At 31.3% G+C, this 16830-nt stretch overlaps 1 protein-coding gene across 3 annotated transcripts in view; it reads left to right on the top strand.

The window, feature by feature from the left end:
- The first annotated feature begins 1027 nt into the window (after window positions 1-1027).
- The window catches only part of LOC143240928 (putative polypeptide N-acetylgalactosaminyltransferase 10), a 165579-nt gene continuing 149776 nt past the window's right edge, over window positions 1028-16830 (top strand). For 2 of the 3 annotated variants that reach the window (XR_013022057.1, XM_076484188.1), the window contains exon 1: window positions 1028-1131. The gene's annotated coding sequence lies outside the window, so the exon portion shown is untranslated. The remainder of the gene's footprint in view (window positions 1132-16830) is intronic. The other variant, XM_076484189.1, reaches the window with a different exon arrangement.

Raw genomic sequence — 16830 nt, forward strand, 5'->3', positions numbered from 1 at the left:
CAATATTGATTTGTCTATTGTTTATGATCTGCTGGTCCAGTGCTTTTAGTTAAACAAGTAAATCATTTTAATGTACTTCTTAGAGAAATTTATAGCTTTAATTTTTTTCATTAAATACAGTTTACTTGTTCACTTTTTAAAATTTTGTTCTGTTTTAGTTAATTTTTAGTCTATCTATTTATTTTAACTTATTGTAATGTAAATTCAATCGTTTATATCTGTGTGTTTTCATTCTTTGTTAGGTTGGGCCTTTAGAATGATTTAATTAAGCTCTCCAGTTCATGCACCTACAACAAATTATCTTATTTCTTTACTTTCCTACTAGTTTCTACACTGTTGTAATTTCAGTGTTTATGTTTACAAATCACATTCAGACCGAAATACCTCCATTGCAAGAATAAGACTAGCATAAAAATAAACTCGCTTGCTCAATTTCACAACAAATCGATCGAATAACTGAATATACACGAGCAATAGTAGTGATCTAAATACGTTACTAAACAAAACTAACTACTCATTCATTATCCCACTGCCAGATAATTTTCGTATTTTAAACTAATTTTTTTTCTAGATTATTTCGTAAAGCCTGCAAATCATTATATCATCGTAGCAATCAACAGCTCTTTCTATCAAACGAACAAATTAAAACATTAAAAATAAAGGTAATAACAGTATATTAAATAATAAGTATCAATGAACTGAAAAATATATTATTTTATATGGGGTGAGTATAAGAAATATGAGTGATCGACTACTGTATAAATATTAAATAAATGATTATTCATAGCCTAACAACTTTTTCTATAATTGAATTTTTTAAAAAATTATATTTACGAGATAAAGCTTTGAGTAATAAATTTTGGTATAGCTAAACGTTTAACTTTCTACATTTTTTCTAACCTATAAACTAACTATTTTTTGTGGTTCTGAAATCTAAATATTAAATAAATTATTATAATTATTTTAAAACTTAGACCAATAATTTTGTTAAAGTTGTAGAAACGCTTTTAGCGCTCTCTGGCTCAACTTGTAAATGATAATATTTACTTCTACACTTCAAGTTGCTTTGATTTTAGGGTCTTGCCGGAAGAGGGTGTACGTGGAGAAATGTGCGTTTGATTGGTAGAATAGGTAAGAACTAAACTTATTTGTGTACATTTGTACATTCTTTTAAGTTTAAAAAGACAAGCAGTGCTATTTGATTTTGTTGGATTATATTTTGTTGAGATTAAGTTGTTCCGAAAACGGCCGATATAAGCCAGCTTCCAATTACTCGTTAACTGGTGATATAAGTCTGTTTCCAGGACTACCGTTTCTGTATTTGTAATTCCAATCGTTCACTTCAAATTCAACTGTGTTATATTCTATAGTGCTCGAGCGTGAATGACGCTAAAACATCAGTTTACGTAACTAACTACGTATATTATCATAATACCATACTGTTTACTTTTAATTATCAAAGTCATATTTGTTTGTAACTATTAAGTTGTATTTAAAGAAATATTGAATATAACAAAATGAATTACTTGCACGTTTTTGTAAAATTAAAAGTACATATATAGCTTTTATAAATTAGGATAGTAATTCTGTTAAAAAGTCATAAAAGTGTTAGTTAATTTGTGTGGTTTTTAAGGCAACAAATGTTTAGTTCATTGCCATTTCTTCTTCCTGTCATTGTTAAATAGTTTTAGTTTTTAATTTGTTTGTAAAACTGGAAAAGAGTCAACAAAATCATGTATTGCAATTATTATTTAAATGACTTAATATTTAGGAAATAACAGATTGATAAACAGGTTAATTTATGAAATACAGAACAAAATAAATTTTCCACTAAATACTGATAATTAACTGTGAAAATATAAAAAAAAATAAAGAAAATAACATAAAAGTTGACTATGGGCTTTAAAATTATTAAAGTGATCATTTCATACATATATTTTTTTTTATATATGTATTATGCTTATCTTACAACAGTTATTGGCACAAATGATTATATACCTTATATTACTATTAGTAGTGAGATCGTAGATTATGAGGTAGCCACAGACCTATTCCTTTGGAATGTGCTGAGAATCTTATTGTGCACAGTTGTATATGGTCTATAAAGGTCAGAAACTACAACATCCAACTAGTTGAAGCTAAGACTCCAAACTGTATAAGCTTTGAAACTTACTGTGAAATGAATCAGCATATCAAAGATCAAATCTATCACCTAAGTCTTGAATGAATTCAGAAGTGTAGGTCATCTCATTTTTACTGTTCAGAAATCTCCATGCTGCTTTTACATAAATCATCCTGCTAATTATTGTTTGCTTTGGATGGACAGTTGAGAAGTGGTTTAGTTTAATACAGTTTTGTGTCAGTCATGAAGCTGTATTGAAAAGACATTGTGTGGGCCTCTTCTAATGGAAGAAGTTCATATTAAGTAGTAGTAGGTAGCTTTATCTCATTATGAAGTTCTAGATAATGCTGCACTAACTCTATGAATGGACACTTATTGAAGAAGATCTGTATCTATTTCAACATTATAATGCACCAAGTCATATAGTTGTACTATCTATATTCAGGAGGGGTCTGATACAAATAAATAACTTGTATATTTTGTCTGTGCAAGCCAAGAGTTCAGACCTAAGTCTAGTTAAACACTAGCATATTTTGTAAAGTACAAACTAGAAACTTAGAAATGTTTTACAATCTTGAAAAATGGCAGCCTTTTTCTCATTAAATGTGCATAAGAGATTGGTAGCACATATTAGTAATGTAAGCCTGGCTTTGATTAACACCAAAGGCATTCCCAGTGAACAAAAGTGGTACTTCTCTTTTTAAGGTACCCTACTCCAGTACTCAGTCATACAGTATATGTCCATATACACACATACATGTATACATACGTATATATAGGTGATTCTAATCTTAAAGTATATTTTATACTTCATTTGGTATATGAATGTTCTTTTTACACAAAAAAAGCTTTTAAAAGAATGGTGAATTTTTCTAATTGATTCCCACTTTTCAGCTTAACCTTACATGTGCATAAAGCTTATTCATAATTTCTCCAATACTAGAACTTGTTCATATATATATATGAATAACATTTGTAATGATATATTATTATTATTTAGATATTGTATGCTTAATTAAGTTACATATGTATATATGCATATTCAGTGTGTGTGTGTGTATGTACAGAAAAGTAAATTAAAATGTAGCTAGGCTTATACTGTGTGAAAGACCACACTCCTTTGCTAGAGAACCATCAAATATAATGTCAGGTTATGGACTACTGCTTTTAATAATTTTACTTCCATGTTTGTTACAATAGATTCAGTTACATAATGTAGCCATAAACTGGGATTTGTTTTCATCAGTTTATTTTAAAAATTGTTTTTATAAACTTTCAGTTTCTTAGTCTGCATTAAACCCATCAGAAAATGGGTGCAGAAAGGTGACTACAGACATAAAGCACTTGAAGAACTAATATTACTTTCTATTTTATCTTGCATTTTTATTAATGTAATTTTCCAGTTTTTTTTCCTCATGTAAGTTTATTTAATAACACATATTGTCATTATAATTTGTGTTTAGCACACATCTATTATCTAGATTAATATTTGTGATATTTTGCATCATTTATTGTTTACATGTGTATAATGTAATTAGAATAAATTGTATTTAGTGATTAAATTGCATTATTTTATAATTTATTTTCTTACTTGTTCCTATCTTTAACTATTCAATATTTTTATGTCTTTCAACATATAATATGCTTGGTATCTACCGCTTGAAGAAGCTAATGTATAATGCGATTGAACAAAATTTGTGATGTGTCCTAATAAAGTCGTAAAAAGTATCTCAGTTGATGATGTAGACATTTTTGGGTCTAACAAAATTGACTTGTTTTGGATAAAAGATGCTGTTCTTATACATCTCAGCATTAAAATTTGTAAAAGATAATTAAGAGGAATATAAGGAAAAAAACACGTGTAATCAGACTTTTGTTTCACATTATATTTTATTTTGCTAGTTGTATTGAATTCTGTCTCTCTTTGTAATGAATATTGGTTTGAACCCTGTGGTGGACAAAGTAAATATGGTTAATTGTTTAACAGAAACATAAAATATAATGCTAGCAAGGCTATCCCATCCATAAAACTATATTTTAAAATAAAAACATAACACTTAAAGTAAGCTCTTTCATTCAAGTGTTTAACAAGCATTCCCTTAAAATTCCCACATCCATCATGTATGAAGATAACTCATTTCAAAGACTAACCATCCTGTAGCTTTGTCCTTGAAGCACACAGTTTATTATATCATCAAATGATTTTGAATGCTATATTTGTTTTTTAGGTAATAAAAATGTGTATATAATATACTTGTACACTGTATTCATATATATGACTTCTATTTACAGTTTTTAAATTTCAGGTTTTCTTTCTTGTTTACTATCAATATAAATATTATAGTTTGGAGTTTAACTGATTGCTCTTTGGCATATTCTGAAGAAAAAGTTGGAACTTGAGTTCTAGTTAGATCCTATATTTCATACATATTATAGATACTTAACTCTACGAATGAAAAAAAAAAAAACATTTATCTAGAATACTTGGGAAGCTTTAGAACTTCACATTGAACTAAAAATGAGAGGAAAAAACTGAGACATTGTGAAATATTTTGAAAAACTTTCTTAATGAAGTCGTAATTAAAAGCAGTTGAACTATAAGGATCAGTCTACATATGTAATAGATTACTGAAGAGAACTTATTAATATTTAAGTGGCAAATGTTAGATACAATGTTCGGATTATAATATCAACATTTGTTGCCAGTTTTACATATAATTATCCAGAGTTTTTCATGCTTGTATATTCATTTGTACTCGATTAAAGGGAAACTTTTGACTTTTATAACAAAATTTCATTGAAACTGTGAATCTTGTACAGTGTATATACAATAAAAAGGAATAACCTAAGTAAAAATTAATGATCTGAAATGTATTAATTATTCAGATTTGTTTGTTTTGTTGTAACTATTATTTGTTATTTCACAGTTGAGAAATTAGAGCTGATATTTCAGAGATTAGTCTTACAATAAAAAATTATTTATTTACTAGATTTTGTACATTGTATACAAGCTGTTTCTGACAAAGCATTTTAAATATGTGTTGTTTGATCTTATGCTGACTGAAGTGGAATGATAAAAATTATTATTGAAACAGGAGATATTAATATAATTTACAGACAACAAGAGAACATTTGGTCTTTCAAAGTGCACCTACTCACAGAGGAAAGTAATATTAAACCCATCCTTTGTTTTTCAGGAAGTCATCAGTTTTTCTTAAGCTCCTGTAAATGTCAGTGTCACCAGTGTTGATGGCAACTATTTCCATAAGCTAATTACCGTGATATAGAACTTGCAATATAGTCTTTAGAATATACAACAACAAAAATTGGAGACCTTTACCCTATCAGTTTCCTGTATAATTCTTTAGTATTCATTGAGATCATATTTTACTTTTCTTTATTTAAGACAAAATAAGTTTAGGGATCTTAATATATCCTTATAAGAAAATTTTTCCATTCACAGAATCCTTAGTAGCCCCCTGAACTCCTTTAGGAGAATTCAGTATACTTTTTTTAGATAAGATTAACAATATTGCAAATGAGAGATAATTGCTATTTTTGAATTGTGACTAATACATCTATAGATTTGCTCTAAGATTGTTATTTTTACTACTTTCAATGAACACTACGTCAATGGTCTGAGTAAATTGCCCGTCACTATACAAAGATCCACCTGTATATTAAATGTATTATAACCATCCACATGCATTACTTTGCACTTACTGTAATTAAAAGTCGTATCCCAAAAATTTTTCCAACTTCAAAATTGATCCAAGTCATTCTTTAATACCTCAGTATCTTTAATATAGCTAAATGTCCAGATGTTTAAGGTCATGTGTAAATTTTTACTCATCTGCTAATGTAAATAAGGAAAAGCAACAGTCAAAGCACTGACTCCTAAAATACTTGGCTAGTAATAAGGATTCAGGTTAACTGGACATGTTAATGACAACTATAAGCTTTCTCTTGCCAAAATACCTTATAGTCTTATTAAGCAGTTTTTCTCCAACACCTAAGCTAATCTGTTCATTTAATCAAAAGCTTTCTAAAACAAATAAGTATACAAAGTACACACCTTTTCCATCATCCAGATAACAAGTAACATTCAAAATTAAGAGACTAATAAACATATGATTCAGATCAGTTTAAGTATTTGTAATAGTTCATGAATAATGACAATATCTTCTCTTGATTTTAAAAGTAAATGGGAAGAGACATTTAACAATTCATTTATTTCATAGGCTCAAAAAATAAGAACAACAGCTACCATGAACATCTCTCAAGGGCCATTTTCTCATTTTAACTTTATGCTTTTTTTTGTGCTATACTTTAAAAAGAAATTCCTGACTTATAATTTTAACATTGTTAGCTGTTCTTGATTTTTAGATTTTTTAATCAAAACTAATTTCTTTCCTGTAGTTCTGTAAATTTTTCATGCTATCCATTGGTTCAGATTTCTTAAATGTAGGTTTTCATCCCTCATTTATCCTTTGTGTTTAGTAAGCCAATTAGGTTTCATCTTTTCTGTTATCCTTTTCCTCTTTCTAGGAACATGCTTATCTTGAATTAATAGTAATTTGTTTTAAAATTTTCCCAAATATATCTCTCATCACCTTTTTTAACTTTTTTAATCCATTACCTCGATTCAATTAGTGGTTAACAAACAAATAAAATATTGCTTTTGAATGAAATGTTAGCATGTACAGGGTGGCCCATAAGTCCCTACCCATCCATATATCTTATGTATCCAGTGTATCTGTGTGCTGTTCCTCATTCTCGCTGCATAATATTATGCGATGCCATGTTCTGTGAGACATTTTCCTCAACATAGCAGGGGTTATTGTTCCAAATGCCATGGTAACAGCTGCCTTCAACTCATCATTAGTATTATAATGTTGTTTAGATGCAACATATGGATGGGTAGGGACTTGCGGGCCATTCTGTAGACTAGTAAATTAGTTTTGAGGCTTCATATATGTTTCTTTTGGTCCTACACAATCTTCTAATAAGATGCTTCTCACACATCAAATTGAAGTAAAGAAGATTTTCACATTTAATGTACTTATTATAGAAAAAAATAGAAACCTTATAACCTGAGCACTTCTGAAAAGTCCAGTTTTCGAAAGTTCTTGGGTTATAGGACTTCTATTTCATTTCTGTCAAGACTTCTTGAACCTATGTGTTTTTATAACATCATGAATGTACTTGTTATAACATTGATATTTGTCTTATTATTCAATGTTGAATATTGTAGTTGCTTGAATAAGAAAAAAAAAATATTGAATAAAAATTTTATAAATCCCATGTAGTGACAAAAATATTTTTGTGTGCTTCTCTGATCAAATTCTGAAGGTGTCAGCAATAGGAACATTTGTGCAATAAAATCTGTATACCTAATTGTTCTCAATAATATTAGAATCCTGATAATGAAAATGATGCCATTTGATAGGTATTCTTGTATGTTATTATTTTAAGCAAACACTTTTTCAAATATGGAAATTGTCAGCAATACTGTATAATGAAAAGTTAAATGTAAGGGATTCATTGGTTGTAAACAATGTTTTTTTCTTTTGGTGGGATATTAAGTGGAAATCTAAATATTAACAGATGTTAGCTATAAACTTGTACTTCTGATCAGATAAAAGTTAACACATTACTCTAATTGTGTACTATCAGTGTCCTGCAGATTTATTTGTGATGTAACAATAACTTACTCTTAAATGTTTATTATTATTAATAAATCCTTAAATTCTGTAGCCAAACACTCATCATATTTTTAACAATTGTGTAGTAACTTCTAAGAGTGTATGAGTGGAAAGAAATGGATAATACCTGTATTGTTTTTTTTAACTTTTCTACATCTTTACTTGTATAAATTTCTTTTTAATTATGTGACTTTTATCCTTCTACTAAAAGAAGCAGATTTAGAAACATTTTCTGAAAAACTGAAAGTTAATATTTTCATTCTTAATATGGATGAAGATCAAATACAAAATCTGCAAACAAAGATATATTTATACATGTGATCACAACTGTAATGCATTATTGCTTTAATGAAAACAAACTATGTTTGCTGAAAAAGGTTTCTGCTTAAATATAGGCTTCATATATATAATGATGAGTACACACAATTGATGGTAGTGTACGTACATGTGTTATATATGAAACACATTTTTAAGTAAAAGTAAAGGCATGTATTTGCAATGGTGGAAAAAACAAACAAACTTCTATCTCATGCAAAGTGTTAATATTTATGTAAAAATAATTACTAATAGGGTGCATATAATTTTATATTTACACACACATACACACACATATATTTATATAATTTGCTATTGCAGTGCATTGGTAGTTTTAACTGTAGGAAAGAAAATGGAACTATGTTGGTGTAAAAACTATTTTATGGGATAATTTTTCATTTTTTATCTGTTTTCTAAGGTTCAATGGACACATGAAGGCAGAAAGAAGTTTGAGAGTAGCATATACTAGACAGAGAAAGTGCAAAAATGAGTTTTGTTAACATGATCATGTGTATATACCAGACTATTTAAGTATATACATTAGGACATTTACTTGTAGAATTGAGATTGTAATGATTTGTTTATTAAAACAAAAATGAAGAATATTTCAGAAGTTTGGAGAATCACAGTTGATAGAGAGCAGTTTTAGTGGAACTGTGATGCAATATCAAAATAATAGTCATGCCTATTTCACTGTATTCTTGACACCAAGTTTTATAGAAAATTAGCTTCCCTTAAATGAAAAACATTTTTGTATGGAACTTGTTAGCCTCCCAACCTTTAAAATTAGCTCATGTTTGAAACTGAGTAGAATCTCTTGTTAAACAGTATGTATTTACTTAAATTTCTTGGTTTTAACTTTTAAGAGTTGAAAGGGTTTTTCACTGCATATCACATGTGGTTGTATATATAAAAAAAAGTTGTTGTACATGAATAGCACAGTTTGGGGATACTCTTAACTTCAAATGCTGGAAAATGTATCTTTTAAAAGCTGAAAAATTGTATTTGATAAAAGGGTTAAATATAAACAAGATGTACAGTAGAATTATAGTTACCCTTAATGTTATTTTTATATACCCTCCCATATCTGTGCAGTATGAATATAACTCTATTTTGAACATATTTTTTTCTTCTGTTATAACACTTTGTGTAAAGAACCAATCAAACCACTCATTTCTAACTTAAAGTGGGTACAGAACCCTAGCAAGTATTAGTTGGATCAATTTCAAGTTGATGGTGTTTTTGTCTTAATTTGGTTTCTGTGACTTGTGTTTTATTTGGCACCCTGTCATGTAGTTACAGAAAATTTAATACTTAACTGGGTAGTTTAGAAAAAAAATGTTTTTTAAAAATCTGATATGGTATTTATGGACTTAATTATGGGATTAATTATGCATTGAAAAATAATTAAATTTGAAAGTGAAATTTTAGGTATTATATAAATAGCTGTAGTATTTGTTCCTTCTTTATTAGGTGTAATAATGTTTCAGAATTTTCTAAAGTGCATAATTATTAACGTGGTTTGACTCTATATATCAGTTTTATAAGAGGAAATATATATGTCAACATAAGATATTGTTTTGGCAAAACAGTAAAGAGTATGAGAATATATATGTAATATGTAGATTCAGTTTTCTGTTTAATGTTGCTGGCATTCTATAATTATAGTTTCTTTAATAAGGTTTCTGGAGATTTTTATGAAAGGAAATCATACTAGAGAGCAGTTTTTTCCATATTTTTCTCCTAGGTAGTTTATTATGAAGTTCAAATTACAGGCATAGAAAAATAACACTGCATGGAGTCTTTTGTTCTGAAGGATAATTAGTCATTATGACTGGGTATGATGATAAATACAAAAGGGGAAATTTAAGGTATAATGTATTACTAATACTAGATGTATTGTGTTCATTGCTCTACTGACTTTGTGTTTATCACACTAACAATAATTTATTGCTACATTAAATACCTCTATAAAATCACTAGTTACATGTGTATGTATCTGTATAATTGCTATATATTTCTATTTGTGTATTTAATTTGGTTGTATTATCAGTAGAGTTCAGTGTTCTGAAGCTTGGTTGGTCACTTACTCAATATTTTTTCTTACTGAAAGGAAAACTAAGGCATAAATTGTGTGTTGTCTTTTATAGAGGTTTTAACACTTAGAATGCATATTTTTATCAGGTATTCACAAGTAGTACTTGTGTCACTTCTGTTTCACTTAATACAGAATGTTTGATGTGAACATTTTCATTCTTGTTACATTGTGTTTGTCTTCTGTTTGAATAAAATCTGTAGTAAATATAGTTAGTTGTTTTGTTTTTTAATTGATTATTTTCTAATATAAGACAATTGATTATTTTAGTGATACTGATTTTATTATAAATGTCAATTTAATTTTTTTTATCTTGTAATGAACACCAAAAACCTTATCTGCAATTATTTGGTACTACAAACACAAACACACACTGGGTGGTTTGTAAATAATGTGAAACTCTTATTATAATTGTCTTCTTGCAGAAGTTTGTGGATGAAAACTATTTTATATTAAAGGTTTGTCAGTATGTCAACTAATGTCTTTGTAGTGGTTAGGAATATAAAAAAACATATAATTAGGAGTATTTATGGTTTATGCATATGAAGGTATAAACAGTTCTCCAACTTACTGTTTTAGATGTATGATCCTTTAAGCATTAATAAACTAAAAAGTGGGTTTTGATTTCTGTGAAGAGCAGAATACAGATAGCTTGTTATGTAGATTTAAGAATAAACAGCAAAAAATATCTAATGATATATCAATAGGTCAGTTGTCAGATTTGGCCTGTTGTTAAACCTATTGAATAGTCTAAAGGAACATATGTGGTTTCAGGTTTATGTCCCCATGTTCCCTAATCTTGAATAATAAACTTTAATAAATATCAGTAAAAGAGAAATTATCATTAAAATATAAAATCAAGTAGAATTGAAACTGTAGCTTTACTTTACTGTAGACTGCTGACTTAAGTTTATGGATTAGTTACAAAAACTTTTTAATTAATTGTGCAACACCTCTTAGTATTGGCAGTCAGAAAAAAGTGAAGTATTTAAGCTTATACAGTCTAGAAAATACGTTTTTAAGCTATTTTTAACCTACACATTTTCTTTCCACATTTTTTTATTCTTTGGAAATTGCTTCATCATTATTATAGCGTTCCTACACACACACACACACACACACACACACACACACACACACACACACACACATAATTTTTCAATGAATTGAAATTCAGGAAGAAGTGGTTTTGATAGTATTTTAACATGTTGTAAGCGAGCGCTCTCTGTTTCATGCCGTTGATGATGAGACCTTTCTTTAAGGCCCGGTATAGCCAGGTGGTTGAGATACTCGATTCGTAATCCGAGGGTCGCTGGTTGATATTCCTGTCACACCACCCATGCTCACTCTTTCAGGCGTGGGGCGTTATAATGTGACGGGCAATCCCACTAAGAGTAGCAGAAGAGTTGACGGTGGGTAGTGATGTCTGCTGACTTTCCCTCTGGTCTCTCTCTTTCTGCTAAAGTAGGGACGACTAGCGCAGATAGCCGTCATGTAGGTTTGCGCAATATTAAAAGCAAACCAAAAACAAAATCTTTCTTCAAATACCACAACGCATCAAGTTATCTGGATTTCAATAAACAGTCTCTGTTGAAGCGAGTTTATATCATTCCTTTTTGAGTTTTATAGGGTGTAGAGAACGTAGTATAGTTTAGTAGTAATATGTGCGATGATTTCTCACGTTAATAATTGCTATAGCATCAATCACGCCACTACATGATTGTTTATGTGTTGTGATCCAGGAAGTCCGTTAAAATAAACATCAGTTTAAGACAAATTTTTCTCCCATCCTTCTTCACGCACAGTAACACACAAGCCACGCCTATTCTTCCCAATTACATAATTCCTCCAACCCCCACGAAATAGTTGTGATTTTGCTGCTGAATTGCAGAAAGTTTTAGTTAATTATTTATCCAAACTCATTGTTCATTTAATCTAAATCCTGATGTGGAAAATGAAGTGGGAATTGTTAATATTCGATTTTAGGAAACAACTTCGTAATAACTTTTCCTTCGACATATACTGCAGGTGTTTATGAGAATATTTAAATAAATAATTGCTGTTATATATTTCTAAAAATACCAAGTATATGTGTTACGATTGACAGATATTGTCATTAATGTGGGATATACTTGTTCAAATATAACTAGAATATCTTTCACATTTTGCCTACGGCCTTCACTTCAAGTGGCTCAGTCATAAGACTGAAAGCTTGTAAAACAAAAAACTCGCACACACAAAAACGGATTTCGAAACCTACAGCAGACAAAGCGCTATCGTTGTGTAGTTTGCTTTTAACAACAAGCAAACGTTTTGTGTACAATTATATATCAATTTATGTAAGTGACAAACAATACTAATTATGATATTGTTGTTCTTAACCTTGTTGGAGGTACTGAATTCCGGAAGTTTTGTACTTTCATTTACTGAATCCTTTGTAATTGGAAAAATAGAATGATTTTTTCAAATTCAAAACATAAGTAGGTATTTTATTAGTTCATAAAATGAACCATGCATCAGTTGCACACAATATTGCTGTGTTCAAAGAAACAAAACCAATAAAACATGAATTTCACACAAAAACAAAACATAACTCAATATTTACTGCAAATCAATGTGACTTTTGCTGTTGCCTTTCAGAGACAAGTTCAGAAGTGCCACTCTCATATTTTCGCAACAAAGTCTGTTCCTTTTTTTCGTTTTTATGTGTACCATCCTTGAAAAGGATTGCTAGCAAAGATACGTTGTAACAAACGGTATGAGTATCTCAAGGGCTTTCTTAGCAATAAGAGGGTACGCTACGATTTGGTGACACCAAAACGTTGAGAGCATTGTTGTTCTGAAAAGTTGCTGTTGAACCTGACTCTGCTGAAGTTTAATGATTTGGTCGAGGTATTCATCATTGACATCTGCTGTCGCAACACTAAATGTGAACGGCTGTCTCACCCATGCTAGATATGACTTTCTGGTGGGGAAGTATCCGTCGAGACTTTGCGAGCTCATCTAAGTGCATGGCAATTACTTGCTTCAGTGACCCGGTAACAGAAACGTCTCCAATTTCAAATACATCTTTGATCTTACTTACACAGTCTTCCAGCAGGGGAAAGGTTGCGAAGTTATCATTCTCTCGTTGTCGTTTCCATAACGGTAGCTTTCTTTGAAAAGCTTTCAGATTTTCTTCTGCTTCGATGATGTTGACTCCACCGCCCTGCATCTATAGATTGAGATGATTGAGAGCATTGAAGATATCGGCCATGTACACCAAAATGAGAATGAATTCAGATTTTTTGAAGCAATCTGCATGACAATGTTGGTGCTTTCGCAAAAACAGGGCCAATTTGACACGCATGGCAAGAACACGATTCAGCACCTTTCCTCGGGATAACCACCGAACGTTAGAATGGTACAGAAGTACCTCGAATTCAGAGCCCATTTCATTACACAGCTCTTTGAAGATGCGGTGCTTCAGGGCACTATTTCGCACAAAGTTCACACATTCCACTACAATTTTTAATACTTTTGCCAGTTTTAAAGGCAAGGATTTTGTTATCAACGCATACCTGTGCAGAACACAGTGCGTTACAATGATGTGTGGTGCATCGGCTTTCACCAGCGCACCAAAACCAGAGTTTCATCCTAGCATGACTGGAGCTCCGTCCGAACAAACTGCAGAAACCATATCCCACGAAAGATCGTTGTATCTGAAGAAGTCATCCACAAGTTTCTTCACGTCGGCTACCTTAGTTGTTGTTGTAAGAGGCTTACAAAATAAAAAAAAAAAAATCTTTTATCACGTCGTTCTTCACATAGCGCACGAATACAACAAGCTGGCTTAGATTGGAATCGTTGGTGGTCTCGTCGAGTTGAAGGCTGAATTTTGCTGGGCTTGAAATCAGATCTGCAACTACTTGAGTCAAAATGTCATCGCTCATGTCATCTATTCTGCTACTGATGGTGTCATTTGAAAGAGGAATTTGGGACAACTTATTTTCAGCAGCTTTTCCCACCATGATATTCGCCATCTTCAACGCAGCTGGTTTTTACGAGTGCTTCACCAATGGTGTGTGGTTTGCCCTGCTTTGCGATCAAGCATGCAAATTCGTACGATGATGGGAGGATCGGTTTGTCGATGGGTACAAAGCTGAAAACAGGCAAGGTAACCTTTTCATCGAACCTGGCTCTCTTTACCTTGAATTCAGCAAGCGTTGTGTTCTTGTATTTCCCATCTCCATGCAGCTTTAGGGAGTGTTCTCTCAGTTTTGCCATTGCTAGACTAGAATTGCTCAACTTGGCATTGCAAATCATGCATTGAGGACGCTGACTCCCATCATGTTCCGTTATACACGTGAATTCGTATTGTACGTATTCGTCCGACCACTTTCTGTCTTTACTCGATATAGTATGAAGGGATTGAAAGATTAGGAAAAAAAAAATCACAAATGACGCACGATTTCTACAGCCACAAGTCGACTGCTAAGCGCACCAAGTTCTCTGCAGCACAGATATTAAGGCCAAGTGATGTGACGTGATCAGCCGCAGCCATTGATGGCCAAGTGGAGCATAACGTCACGAATCATACGAGTGGAGTGAATGGAACGGACACGCACACACTGTGTGTCTTGACCTCCTCCGAATTCCTGAGACTGACTCACCAAACCCAGGTTAAGAACCATTGTTCTTGTGGTACAGCGTATATTACGTAACATACAGAAAACTGGTAATAGTAACAATGATAATTGACTGTATATTATATTACCGAATAGTAAGAGTGCACCTGCGAACGATAGAAACCATTACACATTTGTTGCGGAATTATCGTAACTGCAGCCTTGGATTTAATCCTAAGTGTTGCGTAGTAGTAGAATCACAGTGTGTAAAAATCAGATGTAGCCACGTGTTTCAAACTTCAAGTATTACAAAATAATCGAAGAAAGACAACGATCAGTGTAAATAAGCAGGTTATGTATATTTATTATTATTAATATAGTGTGGTTGAAAGCTATCATACATTTTTTGTATTGGAAACTCATGTTAGACAAGTACAGAGTGATTTTTGTCAGTCCATCGTGACGTAGTGACAGCTGGTTTTATGGTTGTATTTTTACTACGCAAAGGTATAGGTATGAGTAAATGATACAGTTATAACAGACCTATATCACAAAGTCAACGAGTAACACTACATTTTTTTTTTATTACGTTCCTTATATACTAGCTATCATTCTTCACACTGCACGATTCGTCTCTCAAGTCTGTTACTTATTCGCTTAGACGGCATAATCGTTATGTTGTATTTCACGCCGAAATACCGTGAAGGAAATAGTTTGAATTAAGATGGATTTAGGGGGGCGAATGTTATTTCAATGTGTTAAATTATTGTTATTTTACCAGGCAACTAGTGAAAAATAACCGAAAATTATTTATTGTTACATTTCCATTTATTCTGTGTTAATAAATTAAGGCTCTAAGGGTATTGATTTATCGTCAGTCGCCAAGTTTAAGAACGTTTTGAGCTTGCAGTGGATTCAAAACCGTTTTACTTCTGCCCTCGTTATCGACTATATTGTCACATACGCAACTCTTGCAAATACATCATCAGGGTACAGCTTTTACAATGGATAGACTTATCGTTTTACATTAAATGGTTTTTGTGGTTCTACAGAGCTAACAAGTGCTCGTGGTGGTAAATACTGCTCAGATATATGGCCAAAACATTACTGTTGACTGTTCAGGTGTTAAAACGCGGGACCTTGTTTATTAATTTTCTTTTGCATTGTTTTTTGTTGTAGTTTTATTGTTATATTGCTTTGTATTCAAACTGTTCATCACTAGTAAATTTACTTGTCTTTGAAAGTTAGGTTTAAACGGCAAAAGATAGCGAAGCATTTGAAAACAATAGGCTTAAAGTTTGTGGTACAAGTCGTGTAAACTACAGAAACTTTCTTCACGTTGACAGTTTGTGTAATTTTTATCACGACATTTATGCTTGTTGCGTTCTAATTCTTCCCCATCTTTTGGTGTTTAAATCTCTACTTTCAAACTGTAAAAGCAGTATATAAATTGTGGTGCAAAGTTCTGTCACTTTTTGTCCAGCCCACAAACGTTGGGGTATTGTAGGAAAGGCCTCTTGGGCAGTGATGAAACATATTTTTATTCGCATCTGATTTTAAATATAAACTGGATAAATTAACAGGAATGGCTGAGGAAAGTACCTGCAGATATCGTGATTTTTATCGTAAAATCTTAGGCCTGTTGGCTTCTAGTGCTTGTCGGCTTTTGGCATTTATAATGTACTTTTTTGTTAGCTTTTATTTATTCATTAACCATCCTCAAAGAAAGAAGGTATCAATTATAGCTTCATCAGTAAAGATGAAGCAAATTGATTAATATTCCACTTTGTACACAACAGGGCTCAGCGGAAAGTTTTAAAGGCTTACAGCGTTAAAAATCGGATTTTAGGTACCCGTGGTGAGAGTAACAGATAAACAATTGTGTAGCTTTGCGTTTTAACCCAAAAATAAACTAATATCTACAAAAGCTCGTATGTTCTTAACATTGTTTAACTTTTGATAATATTTATTCATTATTTATTTGTG

This window comes from Tachypleus tridentatus, chromosome 13 (assembly GCF_004210375.1).
Source record: "Tachypleus tridentatus isolate NWPU-2018 chromosome 13, ASM421037v1, whole genome shotgun sequence".
In the NCBI taxonomy this organism is placed as follows: Eukaryota; Metazoa; Arthropoda; class Merostomata; order Xiphosura; family Limulidae; genus Tachypleus; species Tachypleus tridentatus.